This window comes from Ptiloglossa arizonensis, chromosome 3 (assembly GCF_051014685.1).
Source record: "Ptiloglossa arizonensis isolate GNS036 chromosome 3, iyPtiAriz1_principal, whole genome shotgun sequence".
Lineage (NCBI taxonomy): Eukaryota > Metazoa > Arthropoda > Insecta > Hymenoptera > Colletidae > Ptiloglossa > Ptiloglossa arizonensis.
The window spans coordinates 7420793-7445071 of NC_135050.1; the positions used below are offsets into that span (position 1 = coordinate 7420793).

Consider the following 24279-nt stretch of genomic DNA (forward strand, 5'->3'; position numbering starts at 1 on the left):
GTCATTGCTTACACCAAATATCTAAACACTGCAGAATATCAGCCTTCTACTTCAATTTTCGAGATATCAAGTCTCTATTACTCAACATATAGTACAACGTTCAATTCTTGTCATTCTTCGATAGTTCCTTTAAATAGTATCAGACAATACACGATCTTTTCTCCTCCTCTCTCAAACTTCTCCGCCAAGCACCTTTTCCAAATAGTCGAGTTATGATCTATCGTTCGCGCTAAAATCTCACTAAATCTAACGAAAAGATTCTTGAACAGGACACTTCCGCTACGGATATTTTGTATCGACGTCTCCTCTAAGGAAGTCTTATTTTCTAAAGAGAAACGACTCGTCAAGTTCCCTACGCTCCAGAATCGAATGATCTGGGGAAAAAGGTGGCTCGAAGTATCGTAACACAAGTAGACTCGTTTCCAGCGAACGGAAACAGCGAGAGATCCATTAGATTCATTTCTCGCTCTTTCTCTCAATTTTGTTTGTCTCTTTTCCCATTTTTACGAACATTCCGGGCAAACTCGGCACGTATCACGTGGATACCGGTAAAAAAAAGTTCGAGGTCAGTGTAGTGGTCGTAAATCTGGCCAGTGGAGTCCTTTCGAGCGCCACGGGATCGTTTAAAATTCCAGATTGGTGCCGTTAAAAAGTTTGCTCGTAAGGATGCCGGTAACCGGCGTCGATTCTTCATCCTCAGATACGTCTCGAGGGCTGCTCGTGGCTTTACGATAGCACGCGCCGCCAGCCGTTGACACTTTTACAGTGTCCTAATTCATTCGATCAATGCGCTCGTAATTAGGCGGCATTATGCGAGAAGATGAGTCGTCAAGTTTGGAGTTCCCTGACCCGGATTCGTTTGAAAGGGTTGAGGCGGATGGTAAATGTTGAGGGAAGTTTCGGGGCCGGAGACGGTGTTGAACTTACGAAAGTGGATTTTCAACGAGGTTGACGACTCAATGGAAAATGTGAACAGAAGGCGCTGAAATTGATGGGGATTTTTCTCCCGTCTGTGAGCAATCAATCGCCTTCGCGCGACTGCTAGCAAAATGATACGCGTGTTGTGTAAACTCTCTCTGTGAAATCAAATTCCTTTTCGGATCATACTTCTAGCTTCGCATCTATGATCCATAACGATTCTGGTAAAATCGAATCGAATTACGAGTCGATTCAAATTTGGACTAGTATTTAACCTTGTACAATGACTTGTAATTACTTATTGGAAATTATTTCCGGAGAATATTGGGTGTAACACGAATAGTGAAATTAAACGCGTGGAATTTGGAAGTATATTTGTTTTCGTTCAATTCTATTACACTTGTATGTATAATTATATTGTTCTGTAGTTTATTATATACTTTAACAATAAGGAATGATTTTTATCTTTCTCTTTAGAGAATATGGAAGTTTAATAATGAAAAAGAAAAATAAATTGTAGTGAACAATTTAGTTTATGTTTCTTCCATTTTTTCTTTCTCTTTTTTTCTTTTATCATTGTAATTATTCCTGGTCAGTTGAAACTTGTTCTTCCTAATTCGATCTACTCTATTCTATATTCATTCTGAAAATTGAACCAATCGTTAATACAGATTTCTCTTAACATTCGATTGACTTAATTTCAGTGTTGTTAATTGTAAATTGCAGCGTAACGTTTATTTGCAACCGACGGTATTTTCCGAATTTATCCGGCCAACTATTTCAAACATGCAAATTCGTCGAGAATGGTCAGAATTTGCCACGTTTTAGTCATAAAACGTATTTCGCACTATTCATTACACGGTACCGCAATGTGTTTTCTGTTATTTATTTGTCGTCTGAAGTATTTCTTCTTTGTATATGCGAACGAAGATAAATCGTTCGTCTTGCAGAAACTTCAAGCGTGCGGTACGTTGCAAGTTAATGCGAGCTTTAGCGTTCCTTGCAAGTACCGTTCATAAATTGTGCTGTTACTCCGCACACCTTAATTACGACACTAAGCTTGAAATTGTCTCTTAACAATATACACCCGCGTTACATTGGTTAATTTCTACCGTGACTACCATAAAATCGGAAATTCGCAATCACGTTCGTTCGTATCTCGTTCAACTTTCGAGACGATTCTTTATAAATTTCTAACACGCGATCAATGTAAACCGGAAATTTTGCGTTCCCGAATGTTCAGAATCGACAAACGACGATTTTACGATCCAGTAAGCCAATTATTTTGTTCGTTGACAACGTACAAATGGTATAAAACTTTTCGACATTTTACGAACCAATTTTTAGTACGATACACTTATTAAATTATAAATGATATAAAAACTATGAAATTTTCGAGCGAAGAGAATTGTTTACCGAACCAAATATCCTTTATCGAATATATATTTAACTCATCATAATTAAATACTTTGTATCTTTCCAATCGTTTGTGACACGATTACGAAAATTCGTTGCGAATCGCTTTGTATCGAATACAGATATTCAACGAACAAACAAAAGTATAGGAAATGAACGTAACATCGATTATCTTTCATGCACACTGATTGAATTCATCGGAGGTTACTAAAACAGCCCGAAGAAAGTCGTAATGTATTATAATTCGCTCCAAAGGAACAACGAAAACGTATCAACCTTTTAAGTATTTGTATACTCAGATTAATCTATTGCAACTTGTTGAAATGTAACAGTCGAGAGTAATGGTAACCACGACATCCGTCAACGTGAATCGTCGACCAAGTGCCATTTAAGCTTTCAGGTATCACCGTTACACGTGGCGCTCCTAACACTCTGTTTCTGACTACTATATGACATTGAAACGTTGTTTCGTACCGATTGCAATATTGAGCAATAAACCAAGTCTTCCCCCACCTGTACACACAATTACGAAACAACGCGTTATTTCCACTCGCGAGCGAACGGAGCTCGCACGCTGCACAGAATCTCGATGGAAATTAGAGTTTTCGAGAACTTTTGGAAATCCTGTACACAATTCAGTACTCCGGTTTCGAACGGTTAAATTGTCACGGGTACCGAGACGCAATCATCGCAACAATGGCATCATTTTCCACCGGAATGTTTAATAACCGTCTTCTATTAGGGATTCCGGTATCCGCGGCAGCGTACGAATTTTAATCGCGGGTGCCGCAAAACGAACATTTTCCGGAACCCTTTCAACGTAAATTTTCCGCCATAATTCTATTGTTAGCGAAACGGTTCGAATCGCTTGGCAACGAAGCCAATTCTTGCGGAGTCCGCTTGGTAACCCAGATTCAAGGCGGAAAATTCCTCCGGAAAATATATATCGGGATTCAGTGATTCCGCGGAGCTAGACGAGCGGAATTTCGCGGATTCCGTGATTCTTCGCGCAAAATGCTACCTCGTCGCGGGTAGTAACTGCGAAGGAGGAGTGACATTGTGTCTCAGAATGCCCGGAGGGACCGAATCTCGCGTTTTCGACGCGCGACACGACGGAGGCTTCACCGGATACCGTGGATTCCGGACAAATTCCGAACGGGCGACGTGTGTCGCGAATTCTGTCGCCGGAGTTCCGTGATCCTTCGATTCCACCTTGGTTAAACACGCGTCAGTCTGTCATTCGACGATTAGAACATTGCACGGTCCACGAGCGAAGTCGAACCGACGATTAATTTACTTGCGTAAAAGGGAACCACGATATTTCGTAGGGAACCACGATATATGTGATCTCGACGAAATCGATATCTTTGTATATTCCTTTTAAATGTAATATTTCGAGAATATCGCCTGGAAATATTCAATTGAAATTCGAAATATCAACGAAGATATTCTTATACCGTAGATGTACACGCAATTGTAATAATAATTGTAATAGTATAATAGTAGTAGTAGATAATCTTTTCTTTAGAGAAAACGATATTTATGTTTCTGTTTTTTATACGATCGAAAATAGAGGACTGATTCGTTGTAAGTCGTGTCTATAATTTACTTGCATAAAAAGGGAACCACGATATTTGTGATCTCGATGAAATCGGTATCTTTGTATTCCTTTTAAATGTAATATTTCGAGAATATCGCCTTGAAATATTCAATGGAAATTCGAAATGTCAACGAAGATATTCTTATGTCGTAGATGTACACGCAATTGTAATAATAATTGTAATAGTATAATAGTAGTAGTAGATAACCTTTTCTTTAGAAAAAACGATATTTATGTTTCTGTTTTTTGTACGATCGAAAATAGAGGACTGATTCGTTGTAAGTCGTGTCTATAATTTACTTGCATAAAAAGGGAACCACGATATTTGTGATCTCGATGAAATCGATATCTTTGTATATTCCTTTTAAATGTAATATTTCGAGAATATCGCCTGGAAATATTCAATGGAAATTCGAAATATCAACGAAGATATTCTTATGTCGTAGATGTACACGCAATTGTAATAGTAATTGTAATAGTATAATTTATTCAAATTTGTCTAAAGGTAAATAACCTTTTCTTTAGAGAAAACGATATTTATATTCCTGTTTTTTGTACGATCGAAAATAGAGGACTGATTCGTTGTAAGTCGTGCCAATCCCCTAAGTGTAACTTTTCTCAGAAACTACTCATCCCGTTAACTTGAAATTCAAATTGTCTATTCGCAATAACAATGTCCACCTAGTTGTTTAGGAATCTTTTTTTCTCTAACATTCTTTTGGAAAACTCCAGAAACAGTCGAATTCTTCTACAAGACAAAAATTTTTCTTGTTTTTGAACTTTCCATTCCTGAATAAATTAATAAGATCAATTTCTTACGCACGACGATGGTGACATTCATCTAGATTGAAAAAATTCTAATTTTGTTCGATTTTGACTATCAGGAAAATCCACTCCACTATGCTATTTACTAGGAAATTTGATTAGTTTAGTACGAAAACGTTTATATTTTCTATATATGTTAATATATTTGTACAAAAATTGACAGAAATATTGTCCAAAGTATATACTTTCCATATAATGTACGAAACGTTTATATATATCAGACGTTCCATATTGTCATAAAAAAATTTTTAAAATCAACTACCCTCACCCCTCTTTTTTTCAAGGAAAAAGAAAATTCTTTTTTGTATAAAATAATGACTTGATCCATTAAAAATAATATACAACAGATCTCGTTCAAAAATTGTAATAACGTAGGATTTATATCTCGGACCAACCCTCAATTTTAAAGGAATTTATTGGAGGGATTGTTAAATAAAAGTGTTAAATAATACAGTTTTAGGATATAAGGTAAATGCTATCTCAATTGCTCGTCTTTCGTACCTCGGTTCGGACACTTCAATTCAATTCAAACGTTCCTTTTTCACGCCTCGGAGACACTTCACTCGCTCGTCTATTCCAACCACTTCACATTTTCCCCGAACCACACGCATTTCCTTCCTTCCCAAACATTACCACACACAACCCTCCTGCACTATGTCACGTTACGAAAAACTTGTCTGACCCATCGTCTAGACTTATTGTCGAACCTCGGGTCGTTACGACCCCCACAGAGGGTTGCTTGTGCCTTCACTCGTTTTCATGCTTTCTCTCTCTCACACACAAGCACACTATTTTCTAGCATTCTGCGATAATAAGAAAAATATTATTGAATTGTTCGGAAAGTCATTTCGTCCTTTTGGTGAAAATGAAACACGATTTTTCAGAGTGTATAAACATTTGATTAAATTATATATTCTCCATTTTGAAAAGGCGAAATGACTTTCCGAACCACCTAATATGTCTAAATAGATTGGTATACAGAAATGTATACAGAAAACATTTTTCTCGAAATAAATAATAGCTCTTACAAAATTAAATCAAATTTAGCAATAATATTCTTAATCAGATTGACTATCGTAGTCTGGAAAATAAATGAAAAATATAGCAATATAAGATTTGAATGATCTCTAACGCTGTTGGAAAGATCAGTTGATCTGTTAAATATATGATACAATAATGATCTCGACGTTGGCTACATCGTTCTGCCTTTAGTGTTCCATGCCAAGAAAAGTCCCTATTCAGACCGGTGGTCTTAATTATATCCCAATTTTCGGGTCCTACGTGACCTACGACACAGGATGCGCATGAGGCGCCGACTGGACGCCCTAATCCTTCGTAGATGCTCGTCAAGATGCTAACCAGACGATGAGCTTGCATTATGTCCGCTGTCGGATACTCAGCAGCCCCTTTGGCTAGTCACTCGTTCGATATGACCCCATGTGTCAGGTCGCTCGTACATCCCCTCGGTTTCATGCTTTCTCTTCCTGCAAGCACGATCCTCGCTTGCACACCACATTATCGTACACAGCATTATTTTGCGCGAACATACAACTAGCAAACGTTGTATGCAACTGCAGATTTTATTTATATCTACGAATAAATATTGTTCGGATGTTTATGTACGCAATTTATGATGAAGTGTGACTTGATCTCACAGCACCACAAAACAAATTACACTTTTGTCGTAATGTTGCGATTGACTCTCGTGTAAGCTGTACGTGCAAGCAATCAAATTTATCGTTTAATTACTTCCGAGGTCTGAGGGAAATTTCAAATTGGATCTGTCGATTGTTACAAAATTGTCGTAATTTACTATCGTATCTTAACGCTCGATGAAACGTTCTCGATTAAGGTACTATTAAGACAAATCTGGATGCACTTTCTGCATGGTAAACGTAAGTAATTGTTGAACAAAATTCAAACGATTAAAGTACTTTGGAGAAATTCTAAACGTGCGAACGAAGACTTTATTATACGAGTGGAAGTAAAATCTTGGTATCAGTTTGTGGAATCGTATCAGTTCGATAAGATACGTTAAATTCAAACTTTCAGTAATGTTTCCACACGAAGTTTTCTTCAAGTTATCAAGTTTCCTCCATATTTAGTGTTCGAGTACCCTAAAAGTTGAAACTCTATCTCCGATACCCCATATTGGTAATATTTCTTCAAGTATGATCACCTGCCAATTCATGAATGCGATATTATACACGAACTGCTATATCGATGAGATAATTTGATACCATAACTTAGGGCAGTCTCGTGCAACTGTTCAAAGTTTCAATATTACTTTCGTGTTTATCATATTCGATTCTTTAGTGGCCATCTCTAGAATAGAAATATAACTACAGGGTGTTTCAGTGATCATAGCATAACCGAGAAGGGAATGATTCTATGTGAAAAGAATAAATAAAAAATTTTAAATAAAATTTGTTCGTACGAGATTTTGTTTTCGAGGAAATCGATGTTAAATATTCCTCTGGTACGTATGCATTTTCGTGGTTGAACAAATTTCGATACAAACAATATGTCGTTTACAAATCGCGTTAAAATTATACGTTATGTTAATTTTTTATTAGTCTTTGTGTGCTATTATTTACTTATCTCTGTTTTTTACAAACAGTTTTTTACACATCAAATGATAAGTCATATCACTTTCTAAATTTATTTTATTAATGTAGGAATTGTTCACAATAATGATCATAATGCAGCGTACACAGCTGTTCTCTCCGAATTAAATTATTATCCATGCTTTCCAACGTATTTTGCATCTTTAATACTTTAAACGCTAAAATTAACCATTGCTTTTAATTGATGAAGGCTACTTTGATCTTCGAAATAGAATTATAATTCGATAAAACCCCATAAAGAGACGAGATATGTCAATTTAGACAATTAAGTATATCGATTCAAATATCGTTCGCTGTATAAGCGAGTCGCGGAAACTGATAAATAAAACTGAGGAATATATAGTATAATAATAAAACAATATTGAATCATGAGCACATGAAGTGACATCAAGAGACACCACTTAAATGTGAATAGTCGATTTGAATGAAACTTACATATAGTATAGTTCTTAGAAAAATATTTTACACGTATTGTTTTTTATTTGCTATTATCCATATCTAGGGGGTGAAATCATCCCTCAATGTTGGGGGAGAAAAACACATTTCCCTCGATATTTCGAAAATGATGAGATCTAGAAAAAGGTTGCTTAAACAAAAGTACATACTTTTGAATAATAAATTTAAGCTTCCAAACAGTTTTGCAAAATATCAATTGTTTAAACAACATGTTAACAAATTTTCTTCATTTAAAGATAATCTAATAACAAAATATTTAAGGTATTGAATATAAAGTGCAATCAAGTATACTCTTCAAATACTGACTTGAACTTTATGTACTGGTCGAATATCTTCTTTTGCAAATACATAAATTACGTATAAATTAATTTAAAATTTTGATCTTCGAATGAGCGTTGATAAGGTCAATTCTGACCCGTGCTAAATATTTTAGCATGTTTCGGAACGTTTGTAGCAATAAATGTGTATTCCGCTACAATTATAAATTTGTTTTCCTAAGAAAGCTAATCAATTTCTTAGCAATATTAATTATACTCTTCGGTAAAGAATAACCACGTTCGCTCTTTCACCAGGAAATATTATTTTAACCGTCTGGTTAAATCTAATAATTCAGGATTAAGTAACGAACGTTTAAATACAATAATTACGGTCAATTAGAAACGCCTACGTATGCCCTACAAGTATAATTCTTTATCGATTAGAAAATGTGAGATGTTAAGAATGAATGGTTGGATGTCGCGAGAGTCAAGATATATATACATACATATATGTATACACATTGGTTAGGATGACTATTAAAATAATTAACAAAAGAAAAAAAGAATTGAGCAAAAATAGAAATATTTGTTACACTCCTTTAGGTTGATGTGAATACCAACAAAAAAATAATACAATGTCGCGAAACTTCGTATAAAATCTTCGCATAAAATATCCGAGAAATATCGGCTATTAAAATAATTAACAAAAGAAAAAAAGAATTAAGCAAAAATAGAAATATTTCTTACACTCCTTTACGTTGATGTGAATACCAACAAAGAAATAATACAATGTCGCGAAACTACGTATAAAATCTTCGCATAAAATATCCGAGAAATATCGGCTATTAAAATAATTAACAAAAGAAAAAAAGAATTAAGCAAAAATAGAAATATTTCTTACACTCCTTTACGTTGATGTGAATACCAACAAAGAAATAATACAATGTCGCGAAACTACGTATAAAATCTGCGCATAAAATATCCGAGAAATATCGGCTATTAAAATAATTAACAGAAGAAAAAAAGAATTAAGCAAAAATAGAAATATTTGTTACACTCCTTTACGTTGATGTGAATACCGACAAAGAAATAATACAATGTCGCGAAACTACGTATAAACTCTTCGCATAAAATATCCGAGAAATATGAAAGTGTACAGTTACCTATCATTCCATCTTACAAACGTAATCAACGTTATAATAGGCTGTATCCTATCGTATCGTATCAGAGCGGTATGTATATCTCTATCGCCGTCTGCATAACCAAAGGAATTAAAATGCAAAAATCTCACCGTAATCCGGAAACCTCTATCATTCACGGGCAACGTCGCGCGACATTTTATCCGCGGGAAAGCCCCGTAAGTAAATACGTGGCGCGCGAAGATATAACTCCGGTAGACCACAACTCGCTGGAGGATACAGAGCTTGACCGCGGTGAGATTTTACGCGGAAAGTACGCGCGGTGAGATTTTATCCGGGAAACAGTTTTCCCCATGCAAATTGCAATGCGATCGAATCGGCCGGTGGCAGTAATTCGCGGCACACCCTATGCACGGGTACGCTTAGCCACGTATGAACACACAGGTGCGCGGCTCGTAAGCCGAGTGTGCGGACGTGATATACTTGGCCCCGTGCTCGCAACGTGACATTATTTTTCCTTTGCGATTTATTACCGCGAATTTATCACCGGAGATTTATTTCAACGGAAAACAAGAAGGAAATTAAGTCAGGAATCTCGCCTCCTTTTCACCATCCGCTCCATTCCGTTCTAACAAACCGTTCCCTTTACCAATTTTTTTCCAACCTTGGACACTTTTATCCAGGCACGATTGTTCACGGAAGCGACGAGTTCCGTGTTCGTGTGGTACCGATCTGAGGATTCATACAGAAATAAGCGTTCTTAGCAACGTTATATATCATTCGTTGCGCGTGCTTTGCCTTCGGGTGAACCGTCTTCCTACCAAATCGGAGCGGTACAACCACTTTCTTCTTCCCGGGAGAATTGAATCCTCACAATTATCCGTTTGAGCAAGTTAGCGCCATTTAATTGTACTCTTGGGGTCTACGAGAACTTTCTCATGGAAACGGGACTCTCGCGTGTCCAGCCTGGAAAGTAGGATTTTTTATGCGTTCATGGTGACTCGGAGCGTTTTTGAGGTCAACAATTGTCGCACGTACGATTAAATAAAAAACTTCTCTGAAATTGTGAATTGTAAATGTAGCAGAGCATTTTTGAGTTCAATAAATATCACACATGCGATTAAATAAAAAACTTCCCTAGAATTGTGAATCGTAAGTGTAGCAAGGCGTTTTTGAGTTCAATAAATATCACACATACGATTAAATAAAAAACTTCCCTAGAATTGTCAATCGTAAGTGTAGCAGAGCATTTTTGAGTTCAATAAATATCACACATACGATTAAATAAAAAACTTCCCTAGAATTGTGAATTGTAAATGTAGCAGAGCATTTTTGAGTTCAATAAATATCACACATACGATTAAATAAAAAACTTCCCTAGAATTGTGAATCGTAAATGTAGCAGAGCATTTTTGAGTTCAATAAATATCACACATACGATTAAATAAAAAACTTCCCTAGAATTGTGAATCGTAAATGTAGCAGAGCGTTTTTGAGTTCAATAAATGTCACACGTATAATTAGATAAAAAACTTTTCTAAAATTTTGAATCGTAAGTGTAGCAGAGCATTTTTGAGTTCAATAAATATCACACATACGATTAAATAAAAAACTTCCCTAGAATTGTGAATGGTAAGTGTAGCAGGGCGTGTTTTAGTTCAATAAATATCACACATACGATTAAATAAAAAACTTCCCTAGAATTGTGAAATGTAGATGTATCATAGCCACGATTACCAACGCTGGGAAAATTTTAGTGTCGTAGAGGGACTTTCATTCGTGCAATTAAACTGGTAACTGGTTGCTTTTTCGAAACGTAAGTACTGTGTCACAAAGGAAATAATGTACAATATATCGTCCAGAAAAAGAGGTACTATATTTATTGCTCAGAGAATAGATAGCGGTATTCACGTTTATAAGCGCGCTTAATAACGAGCTAATATCGTGGAGAATATTTTTGCCATTATTCCGTAGACAGATTTATTAATTTTTCTATGAAAAATGAAAATGAGAAATATTGATTGCTCTTTATAAATTGACCATGTGAAATACAGAGAATAATACAATGTTTTTCTCAAGTTTTAATATTATATGCAACAAAACTTACTATTAATGGAAAAAATATGGAGTCAAGATCACAATTCTGGTCGTAAAAATATTTGAACAAAATCGTTTATTAATAGATAAACAGTAGTTTCTGATCTACACTATCCTACCATAATGTGGTATTATTATGTGAATCATTTAACAGATAAAGAATCAAAGAAAAGCAGAAGATTACAATATTTCTATATCGCACCTTTAATAGTTGCATAATAAAAAGTATTATCAAGAACGAGGTGGTATAAAGCCATACGTTGGTCCGATCTGCATACATAACAAAGTGAATCGATAAAAGGAGCAATATTCTGTTAGTTATAAAAGTCTCCACACACTTTATAAGTTTGCGATATTATAAAAATACACGAGTATTCCATGTGCATTAAATTGATTATCCCTTGAAGTTACAAATATTTTTAATAAGTAATACTATTCATCAGAAATTAGTTTACGAGAAAATATGAATAAATTTAACATTTAATGCGTCCAATTCTTTATAAAAATAACACAAGTGCATTGAAGATTATAAAAATGGTTCACGCCATTATATTAATATTTTATTGACCATCCGTTGTAAACAAAAGTATTCTTCTGACACTATGTGTGCTCAGATTACTCTAATTTTACGTACAACGTGTGTGTGTGTAAACTTATGTGAAATCTATAAAGAAGGAAAAAAGAAGAAAGTACAAAGAATAAAACAATCTAATAAATATTTATGTCACTCATATTTTATCACTTATATTTAGATTAAGAAAGCACGTGGATAAATAATTGTTTAGACTATTGACTTTTACTTGTAACTTATCAAGTATCTCGAGTACTATTGGTCTCTTTTTCATCCTCTCAGAATCATCGTCTCAGAATATACAAGTAAAGTTCTATCGCTCATTTGCGAGACACACTGTATACACAAGAGAGGAATGCCTTATATACGATCACAGTGTGATGTGAAATGAAATTAATGAAGCAGCAGGTGCACATTGTCCTTAAGATTTAAGCACATCTTATGCACGCGTTCTCTCATGCTTTAGTTAACAAGCTTCGTAATTCCATTAGCTTAGAAAACGTCAGACGCATGTTCCAATATTGATAACTCTAACATATCCTAAAGTTGCCATGGCAATTGTAGTTTTTAGCATTTACGGACACGAATGTATTATAACAATGAAAAAATTTCTCTGCTCGAAAACAATAAATTATTAAGAACCATAGCTCAACGAAAACTCATTCTTAAAAGATTTCTTTCCGATTGGAGTACTATTATATAATAATATCTATTCAACATTGATTAAGTAGCGATCAAGTACCGACAGATTATTAAAATTATTTAAATTCAACTTTTGTTAAATTCCTTTGCAACCCAAAAACTGATTTATTAAAATGCACGTTGCTCAAAGCGTTAAATTTATTTTTATTATTTATTCAAAATTTCATTATTTATTATTTATTAAATTTGTATTATTTATTTAAAATTTGAAACGTTATTGTAGTTGAAAGGTAAGTTTCGAAAAAATCGAATCGCGGGAGATTCAGAGTTATTAAATGTACACTTTGGAACGTTTTCTACTAATAAATCGATTGATTTATACCGTACTGAAATCTGGTCCGGCATTAATTATCAATTATCTAATTATCGACAGAATTAATTTCCGAGGGTATTTGCCTGTTTCGCATTATTATGATAAATGAATAACTACTCGTGTTATTACGTGGTCGTAACGATCATAAAGATCTACAGTGTGGATAATTAATGTTCGCATTAGGAGTTTACACTTGAATTCCGAAAAGTACTACGAACGTTCGATTCAGATCCGATTGATAAAACACAATACAAATACAAACAAATTTTTTCCACTGATTAAAAGTATTTCTGATCGGAGAAAGTGTCCTTTGAATTGAAAAATATTGTTAAAAGGAACGCAGCATACGTTTCAAATTATACGAATGTATAAATAATTCCGAACAAACCGGAACACTTTTAAGCACACTTCTGTCCCACGTTTGGGATCAGATTTAACGAATTTTTCTTTACCAAGAACGTAATGAGAGATCTGGCACGTTGAAAACGTGGTAGACACGTCGAGATGAAAATTTGTTAAATACATATCTTACAAGAAACTTGGAAGAAAAGTACTCAATATATGCGTTTCGTGTAATTCACGTTAAATGGAATGGTCATTAAATATGAATCATTTCGAATGAACCTCGAGTGCATAAAGTTATGCCCCTCACGAGCTGAAACCGCGCATGTAAAAGTTACTTCTTCCGTGAAATGTTCAAATCTTGAGTTAAGAATTTTTTACCGTCGAGCACTTGCCGTGTTAACGATGCATATTTCTTAATTACATGAACTGTGATTTTAAATAGCCATCAGAACCTGAATAATAACGTATAATATTTATCAAATGTCGCGTCTTATTTCCTCTTTTATATAGGATTCACTATGGAGCACTTGGCTATAATAAAACCAGGTCGTATTGATATTCACTTCGAAGTACAGGTTTCATAATTTTGGTTTCGGTAATGGCGTACCGGATTCTAATTAATGCAGGATTATCTCGTGCATGATTTGGCTGACTATTTGCAAATACGTTCATACTCTTCTACAAATCACATTGTCCGTTGCTTTAATTTGAATTTTATATGTAAATAGTTTGAAATAGCACTTTTTTTACAAACAAATGGGCTAATACAATTCAAACAAACGAGTATAGAAAACCAGATAAAAGAAAACAAGCATTTACATGAAATTTCTCCTATTATTCTTGAATACTGAATTCGTACATTGCATACGAATTATTACAAACAAATAGGCTATTACAATTCAAACAAACGAGTATAGAAAACCAGATAAAATAAAACAAGCATTTACATGAAATTTCTCCTATTATTCTTGAATACTGAATTCGTAGATTGTATACGAATTATTACAAACAAATAGGCTAATACAATTCAAACAAACGAGTATAGAAAACCAGATAAAAGAAAACAAGCATTTACATGAAATTTCTCCTATTATTCTTGAATACTGAATTCGTACATTGCATACGAATTATTACAAACAAATAGGCTATTACAATTCAAACAAACGAGTATAGAAAACCAGATAAAAGAAAACAAGCATTTACATGAAATTTCTCCTATTATTCTTGAATACTGAATTCGTACATTGCATACGAATTATTACAAACAAATAGGCTAATACAATTCAAACAAACGAGTATAGAAAACCAGATAAAAGAAAACAAACATTTACATGAAATTTCTCCTATTATTCTTGAATACTGAATTCGTAACTGAATGTTGGAATAATTCTTTTCTAATTTACAAAAGAATAAAAATTGTTGTACATTCTTATTAAATCTGTAAAAAAATTCACATGAAATCTATACAGTAATATACTGCTATAAAAATATTATGAGTTCCTTTATCAGTGTTACAAAATACATCTAAAGAGTAAGCATTGATAAAACAATAATCCCGTATTCGATTACATGACACCATTTCCATCAATTAACGCTACACTGCTTTGACAATAAATTGCCAAACAATGCGAAACCCGACAATAAATTACTAAATATTTAATTTGTCGATATTATAATAATTTACGACCCACGATGTTACAATTCAACCGTCGAGATTTGAATATAAAGTGAAGAACGCAGAAGAAAATTTTCTATGTAGAAAAATGTTAACTTGAACATTCTCTTCTGCAAATATATCAATCATTTCAGTTTGGTAACCGTGGAAGTATATTGTTTCTTTTAAACGTACCACTTATCTCGAACGAGAAAGTTTTCTTTCCTCGGACCACTGGTTTAATGCGTTTAATTAAAAACGATATACATCGAGTCTCCAGCATTCCATTGTGTTAATTGCAATTTAAGCTCTATGAAATTTAACGTCTCGCGAAACTTACCCGCCCAAGATTATTATTTTCAGAAATAGTTAAAATAGGTTCCAAACAATTTCCTCTGAATAGGAAGAATCGATAACCGCTAGCCTTTCCAGTCGTGTTTCCACTTCTCCGGTAGAGTCGCTCGTAAATGGAAAACGTAAAAATCATTTCCCGGTCTCTGAAACGTAAAAACTTCGTGTTCTATCGCGTCGTGAAGGGCGACGCTAACAAGACAAGTAGAAAAAATTTGTTCGCACCTCCTCCGATTTCCGCGTTCCTTTCACGCGAGCAAGCAATCTCCACTCGATTGGATACTCGATTACATCATTGTCGCAAACAATTCCAATTAAGCGCGAAACCTAGCAATCACGTTTCGAGTTCGGTCTTTTTAGAAGTCTGTCGCGCTACTGGCAAGAAAGAAAAAGAACAATACCATCCATCCATTAGTCTCTATTCAGCATCTTCGGTCTCCCTGGTGGCCATTGAAAGTTCCCACGGACAAAAAACTGAAATTTTCGATCTGAATTTCATTAATGGTGTTCAAAATATCGCAAATAAATACCGATGCTGTCTACCGCATTTTGTATATACAAGATGCATCCAAATCAATCTATGGGAAATACACATATTGTTGTTCGAAGGTATTGATAAAATAGAAAAATATGTCCAGTAAAATTTAATTTTATACAGTTGCTTACAGGAAAATCGATTATTATTATTTACCAGTCGAATCAAAGAATCTATTATTACACGTATATATGAATGGTTGTTAAATTAGTACAAAGCTTCAAATAGTTACTCTCTTGAAATATTTAATAATTCTTTTAGGAAAAGGAAAGTAAGACTTGAAGCAAACACAGCTTATTTTGTATCGACTAATCTATTAATTGTTAAGAACATGTTTTATATTGTTTAAAGAAACGAAACAATATTATTTTATTCTTAATAGTTTTTCAATGCAATTGTGAGTTATTCACAATAAATTATCCCTTATATAAATACTTCTTCTCTTAATAATTATACTATCTTGTATTATTATTTTGCAATGTTTTAGAAGTGATTGTTCACTCGAGATTATTTGAAACAAACTCGAAAATATTTTGAATAAATAACCGTCTTCGAAATTATATTGAATTGCTCGATTCAAATAATGAACCATGAATTTGGATAAAAGTTGAATAATTTCAAGAAAGATATAACATAATGTAAATAGTTTCTTTCTTAATTCAAGATATAGATTAGATAGGAAAGACAACTTTGATTTTTTAAGTGAAATTATGTGCTTTTCAATACATTATAATTATAATATAGTAAGATTCTACATTATAAAATATATTAGAGCATTTCTGCTGAAAAGTCACTAATTTAAAAGATATTTTAATTTCAATGTTGTGTATTATTCGTTATACATCTACTCGTAGCTTTGAAAGAAACGATGTATAGAACGCTTTCGAATGATCAATCACTTGTGATTTATTTAATTCGCGTTATAAAGTTTGCTTCTCGGATTATTAAAAATTGCAGAAACAACACAACGGTACAAAATGTATTAAATTCAAGTAAAACCACCTAAATGATATTTAAATCAACGGTATGTGAACGACCCAAAGCAGAGGATCCTTTAAACGTGTAAACAAATTTACAATGAAGAGCTTGACAGAACTGATACAGTATTTTTTGGAAATTCCAACATTTCGAATATCAACTTTTAGAAAGTATTTAAAATGTAAAAATTTCCTAAACTACCGACTTTTGGACATAAATATTTAAATATTCTAATATTCTTTTATAATGGATGAATAGCTGCACACATTAATCTATTCTACTTTAGTTATTTAATTTTCTTTTTTTATTTAACCGTTACGTGAAAACAACATATAGTAGAAGAATCAAAGTGGTAAAACTGAGATTTTGCAATTGCTGTTATACAAAACCCAAGTTTGATTAAAAAGTGTACGATATTAAAAACTATATGGTTCAATGTTAAAAAACAAGTTGACCTACATATCTCTTCTACACTACCATGTACAGAAGAATTATTGACATTGAATAATATTTACTTTGAAACCATTCAAAGTTTATGTGAAACATTCTTTGATGTCACGAGTAGTTTCGATGATATTTGTCTGTTTTGCTAACTGCAGTATGATTCTATCGTGATACTCAAATACAAAGAAGTGTATGCACCAATTTTACGGGTGTTCGAAAGTGTAGTTTTTGCAAAAACTTCGGACCGGGTCAAAATGAAGATATTCGGTTAAAAGTAAAATTTCTGAAGAAAAAAAAAGCAAATTACTCCCCTGATTTGAAATTGTACGAAATTGGCTAGAGAAACCCTGGGCTATTCAAAATAAAGATACTGCGTTAAAAGTTGAAAGGTACATTCCGATAAGATTCAAATTATTCTCCAGATTTTTAGTTTTACAAAATCGGTAAAAAACTGTGCGATAGGATTCGAAATAAAGATGTCGCGTTAAAAATATAAATTCTAAGAAAACGATCAATCGTCGGCATGTTAATATCGTCGGTAGAAAATAAAAATATTGCGTTAAAAGTTGAAAGGTACATTCCGATAAGATTCAAATTATTCTCCAGATTTTTAGTTTTACAAAATCGGTGAAAAACTGTACAATAGGGTTCGAAATAAAGATATCGCGTTAAAAGTTGAAAGGTAGATTCTTATAAGATTCAAAATATTCTCCAGATTTTTAGTTTTACAAAATCGGTGAAAAACTATGCGATAGGATTCGAAATAGAGATATCGCGTGAAAAATATAAATTCTGAGAAAACGATCAATCGTCGACATGTTAATATCGTCGGGTAAATCACCGTTGGAATAGCGAGAAAAAGAAACCAAGAAGAAGCCGTTCCCGCGTCCCAAATACTCCAAGAATTAATTGGCGCGCGAAGGGTCCATTAAAGTGGCCAATTAATTAGTATCAAAGTGGAATTTCCGTGAACCGAAATCGCTGTGATAATTTCCGTTAATCGTTCTCTTGGCCATTGTCCAGCCGGAATGTCGAGAAACATCTCGCGAGAGTTGGTCGCATGGGCGCCGGTCGGACAGCCACTGTCACCCTCGTAACGTCTCCAGCTTTATTTTCTTAACCCCTATTGAATAGGCGATCGCGGCCAAGCGAGTGGAGGCAATAGAGATCAAGTATTTTCGAAAGCAATCGGGTGAATCGGAGGGTGCGGCCGCGGGGGCAGGTTCTCCGGACCGTGGGAACTTCGAAAGTGGTTGCAAAGGGGTTGGAAGACAGGGTGGGGGGCTTTATCGATTTCTTACACGTGGCCCAGTAACGCGTTTTGTACATCTAGCGTGGACCCTCGTTGGGTGTAGCCGTTCGCTGGCCGTGTTACGAGAAAACAAGCCCCCAACCCTCAGCTTCCGATTCACGCCCGATAACCAATGGCCTCTCGAACTCGTTAAACTTTTGTTCCGTCGTTCTTTCGTGAATTTAACGGCTGACGCGCGACGCCGATCCCACGTTCCCGGTTTAAGTGCACGGTAAATTTGTAAACCAGTACCCGTGCCAGATCGTGACAGCCACGAGTTTTCTTGCCACCGTGAACACCAACCGGGTGGATTGCTTTCTGTACGCGTGCAGTCATTAACCCTCGAATGACCGGACTACGAATCGTCGCATTAAAGACGGAGAACTCGGTCTCGCGATATCCTTATTTTATCTTTGAAAAACGATTTTTCAATCGATCGTTATACGATTAATCTCGCGCGTTAGGAAGCAAATAATAAGCATTAAAAGGAACATTAAAAGGAAGGTGGCACTTGTTAGTAACTTTCCCTCGATTCGAAACTCATATTTACATATCTACGTAGCAGAAATTCTTTATACAGTCGTAATCATTTATTTGCTTTATTCTTCTCAGAATTTCACATATCTGGTTAATTATCTTAATCGGATTAGATTATCAATATCAGTATTTCTAGTAAAGCTAGAGATTAGGAATTAGATTGGAGAATGGACACGTCGAGACCATCGGTTAGTTGGTTAAACTATTGTAATTAGACCATTGTAAAAAAATGTTATTTTTGTTGTGTCAAATTTTTCCAGAATATTATCTATTTTCGCTCGTGTCTTTAAGATTGATGTCGCGAAATCGGTTTTTATTTAGCGACAATGCCGATGAAAAGGAAAGCAATCGACGAAGAAACGCCTGATCTTGTAAACGTGGGAATTGAAGCTGACCTTTGGAAATATTTCATAAGTTGGTAAATATTGTTGCTATAAATGTATGGACTTCGTCTATGACGTTGATTGGAATCTTTCGAGAAAGTAGGCGACGGATGTTTTTAAAAGAAATAGCCAATGAAATAATTAAGAAGCAACTCGGTAACAGAAGCTTGAACTTGATCGAATTACAAAATCGTATTAGAAATGCTGTAAAACATTAAATGTTAGGGGAAAGAAGCTAAAAATAAAACTAATGGATATCGAGGCACCCATTAGAAACTGGAGATATTTACTACGAATAATATGTAAGAATATATGGCGGTACTTCTCATACTCGCCACTAGAGCTCCGATCGATATATAATCATTATATTTACTCCAGGACATTGGCAGATCGGTAAAAGTCCGATATATTGGGTTGTTCGGAAAGTCATTTCGTTTTTTTTTTTTGGTAAAAATGAAACACGATCCTTTTAGAGTGTATAAACACTTTATTAAATTATATATTCTCCATTTTGGAAAACGAGATGACTTTCTAATGTAAGCCAATGTCCTGGTGTAAATAATATTATAATGCAGAGTCTACTAGGATGCTTTACTGATGTGTCCACTAGCAGACCTTTCCTTTCTTTCTTTTTTTTATTTCACTCGCTCCTTTTCCTTCCTCCATTGTATTAGAAGCCGTCATAAATAACATTTAACCGATGAAAGCAGGTATGTGTGTAAAATGCATTCGAATAGTGCGATAGCAATACGTGGCATCGGGTGTATAAAATTCTAAATAAATGAAAATAAACAATTCACGATAAAGTTATGTCAATTGTATATAATTTAATTTTACAGAATTTAGTGAAAGAATTTACTAAAAGAATTAACGTGTTTCGTTTATATTATTAGGTGATATAGGTTGTAAGAACTCCCATTCTCTTAATCAGTAACATAACGGTTCGTGGAGCTCATTGTCAGTCTTTCTTAGGTTAACGTGGATTGTAATTTAAACGTGAGACGGGGATATCTGACTGGCTTTGTTTGCATTCTGTTTCGATGCTCGTTGCCAACGAGTTGGTTTCGCCTGAAACTATGGCCGAAGCATTTTAACTCCCCAATGGCGGACGATGGCTGATAATAATCCAGTTTGACGCATCTTGAATAAGTTTGATCTACATTAAAATTTAGCTTTAACTCACCTCGAGTGAAACTTTGTCGATTAATTGATTTTTATGATTGAACAAATCCGTTCCAAATACGTTAATATTGTAGGTATCGGTATCTTAGGTCATCAAATAAATAACATTTGATCATTTTTAATCGATAATCTTTAATCGCCTGTGTTCATAAGTTCGTATATGGTTTTATAAACTTTTATTTAAAGGAAAGCAAAGATTTATTTTTGTTTGATGAATGTGTGTGTCTTACTTTAATAAGGTATATAAGGTATGTTTTAAATGTCATTGTGAAAGAAGTGCTTAATGCACTGTGTTCAGAATAGTCCTTGTATCAATAATATTACGATTGTTATTAATTTTTTCTATGGCTTTTTAACACTTAAAAATTAAATACTAAACTGTGTTATTTAGAATCAGTAATATTTTGTATTACTGCCTGTTGATTTTAGTTTAAATTTGATTGAAAAATAAATCGACGGTCATATTGCAATTTAAATCAATTATTTAAATTAAAAGAATTCAGGCTAGAAATAACAACAGTAAAAATCGATATCAATTTTATTTTAAATAAAAATATACACCAATTTATAAACCTGGTACATTCGGTATAATATTTTGTTTACACAAGTGTGTATGTCTGTGCAACGCCCCCCGCTCCTACGCTCTTAAATGTACATCCATTTTTTTAAGTCTAAATTAAAAATTTTTTAGTCCAAATTAAATGTACATGATTGATATTTTCTGTTTGAAGAAAAATATCGAAAAATGTGAGTAAACGAAATTCATTTGGAACGTTGTATATTTCAGTAATTCGGATAGTTTAATACTATTAAAATGTAATTAAAAATATTTTCGAGGTTCACGAGGAACATATTTTAATCGTGAAGGAAAAATCCCCAAAAAATGATTTCGTTGGAAAATAGTTTAATAAACGGATAAATCGATTAAAATTGGTACTGAATGAACGTTAATTCGCATAATACTAAATTTTTTAAAAATTCACTCGAGAATTAAAAGGATAAAAATAAAAACGTCTTTGTGGAACAATACTTTTGTAGGGTGAAGTTAATTACTCAAATCGAATATGTTGAAAGGGGCAACAGAATGGTAACATTCGATTATACATATATTTTTCGTCAATTTCGTGATATGCGAATACATTTGTTCTTTTTCTCCCCATTTCCATATTAACATTCAGAAAATTTAAAAAATGCAGAGTTTCTATGAATATGGAACGATAACTTTCTGTTAAAGGATTGTACGCTTTAGAAGCTCGTTTTTATCCCAAGTTTCCATTTGGATATTAAAATTCAAAATTTATAGAAATATAAGATGAAGTTTCCATCATCTATGTCCAGAGCAAAAGCGTGTCGATCTATTTACGAGACAACCATTCTACCATTAAATTTCAGTGTCAAATATCAAATTTCTGTTGAAAGGTTTTTCATCGCGAGCACGCGTGAATTTTCGTAGAGTGAAACCCGTACATTGGCGATTAGATTTTAGTAATATAAAGTAGCTGAATTTTCATGTTTATAATTCCAGGTTTAACATTAATAAAAATTCGTAAAAACATCCAAAAATATCTTGTTGCAAATTTACATTACACAAGAATTATCACTTTAGGTATGAAATGTTTCTTTTCAAACATCGTAAATAAAAAAATTAAATTTATAGGAATAGCAGCCTAGACACATCAAAAGCTGGTAATTAAAACTTTCGTTTCAAATTGACGCCAATTTTGTAAACGATAGCGGCAATTTGCGTCATTAAAAAGGCAGTCCAATATTTTGGTTCTTTAAAATTCTCATCTTATATGAAAGAAAAATTAGATCAAAATGTATAGCATTTTTTGTCGTTTTTCTTAATTCAAAGCACGATAGCTTAACATGATCTCGGCTATATTAATCTGAGAAATAAAAATCAAGAAAATTATTAATCCAGACAAGTGTATTTATCAATTAAACCAATAGGAAGTAGAAGTTTTCATAAATAAGAAATGTTTCTCGGTATTTTCCTTTTCTTTATATCGCTTGAAAAACGTAAATATTCAACAATTTTGATCGATGGTGGTCCACAGTGTAGATAAATGTTTTTTTTCTACTTAATCAAATTTTGAAATGGTATGTGCATTTTATCAGAAGATATTCCATCAAAAATAGTTTTCAAATATTAAAACTTATCAATCCTGTAACATCGTTAATTTTTTATATTTCACGAGGATCTTTACAAAAGATTTAATTGCTTTTTCGTATGCTTTTAAGATATGAATCGTTGAGAAAATGTTTAAGCGAAAAGAAATTTTTGTATATGAAATTACCAGACTGCCCTCTAAATTGAAATTATAAGTTACTTGTGTCAAATTTTCAAATTTCACGGTAAAATTTGTACGAGTATTTTAAATGACAAAATTTATTTGTGCAATAAACTTTTCAAAAGGCGACGCCTTTTCCACGATGGGAAAAGGAGAAACCATCTTCTCTGCTGGTTTCACCCAGTTGTGTTGGTTTCGATCGAGCTTTAAGGGCTTAAAGTGTATTCAAATGTGCTCAGGCGATATCGATATTCACTTGAGCCAAAGTTTGCAATAACTGTTTCAAATTCCAATAGTTCGGTAATTGAACTTTGTGAAATTGTACATGGAAAACTTTGTACTGAATAACATAGAATGATCAGTATACAGTCCAAGAGACGTGATACCAATGTTTACATTAATGCCTGCGCGATCAGTTAAATGGTCTGCAATTATTGGTCTATATTCTTCAGCTCCAGATACGACTCTTACTCAGTTCTAGATGGCTCTTTGAACGGTTTGAAAAATCATTCGGAATTTACACTGCACGTCTTCTTTCGAATCACTTGGGTCAATTCGAATCGTTTGATTTACCTCAAGTTGCTCGATTTATTCGTACGTTTCGAATAAACTATTAATACAGTAGTAGAACTTACTATTAATAGTAGTTCAAACAGCAATTCAGAATAAACTTTTAATAAAGGTAATTACTTTTTCGAATTTATTTCATTAATTTCGTTATTATCCTATGTTTGGTATATTTTTTAAGAAATGATTGTTCGAAGAAATAGTTTCTTTATTATATGTGTCGTTGATTATACAAGTAATTTAATTGTAAATCGAATAATTCAAATTACAAAAAAATAAAAATGAAATTTAGAAAAATGTTCTAACTCAAATTTAATATAAAAATGGTAAACCATTTATCTTCGTTTTCTGGACGTTTCATTAAACTGTGTAATTAAACATCGACCGTATCTGAGAACAGTAAAGAAAAGGAAGCCCTTCTCACTATACTGCTGGATATTGCAGTCCGAGATTATCGTACATTTTAATTTTACATTTTAATCGAAGGAATCTTTTCTTTCACTGTAAAAATATGAAATTTTATAACTACATAATTTATTTATTTTTAATGCAAGGAAAATAAAAAAACGAATGGATGTAAATTAAAATTAAAACAATCTTAAAAAATATCATATTTACTCGGTGAATACAAATTGATTTCAATTTTTTCTAAATTTTGAGTTATACATTCCACAGCACGAAGTCTCAGTTAACTTTCTTTGGCCCGATATGTACAATAGTATTTATTGAATACGAGTAATAACAATAACACAGATTTGCAAACAAATAGTCCGGTAATATATATTCAGTTACACGAG

At 33.5% G+C, this 24279-nt stretch overlaps 1 protein-coding gene across 1 annotated transcript in view; it reads left to right on the forward strand.

Moving 5' to 3' along the window:
* Positions 1-24279, forward strand: part of LOC143144970 (neural-cadherin-like) — a 488335-nt gene that overhangs the window by 428571 nt on the left and 35485 nt on the right. The gene's annotated exons all lie outside the window — the stretch shown is intronic.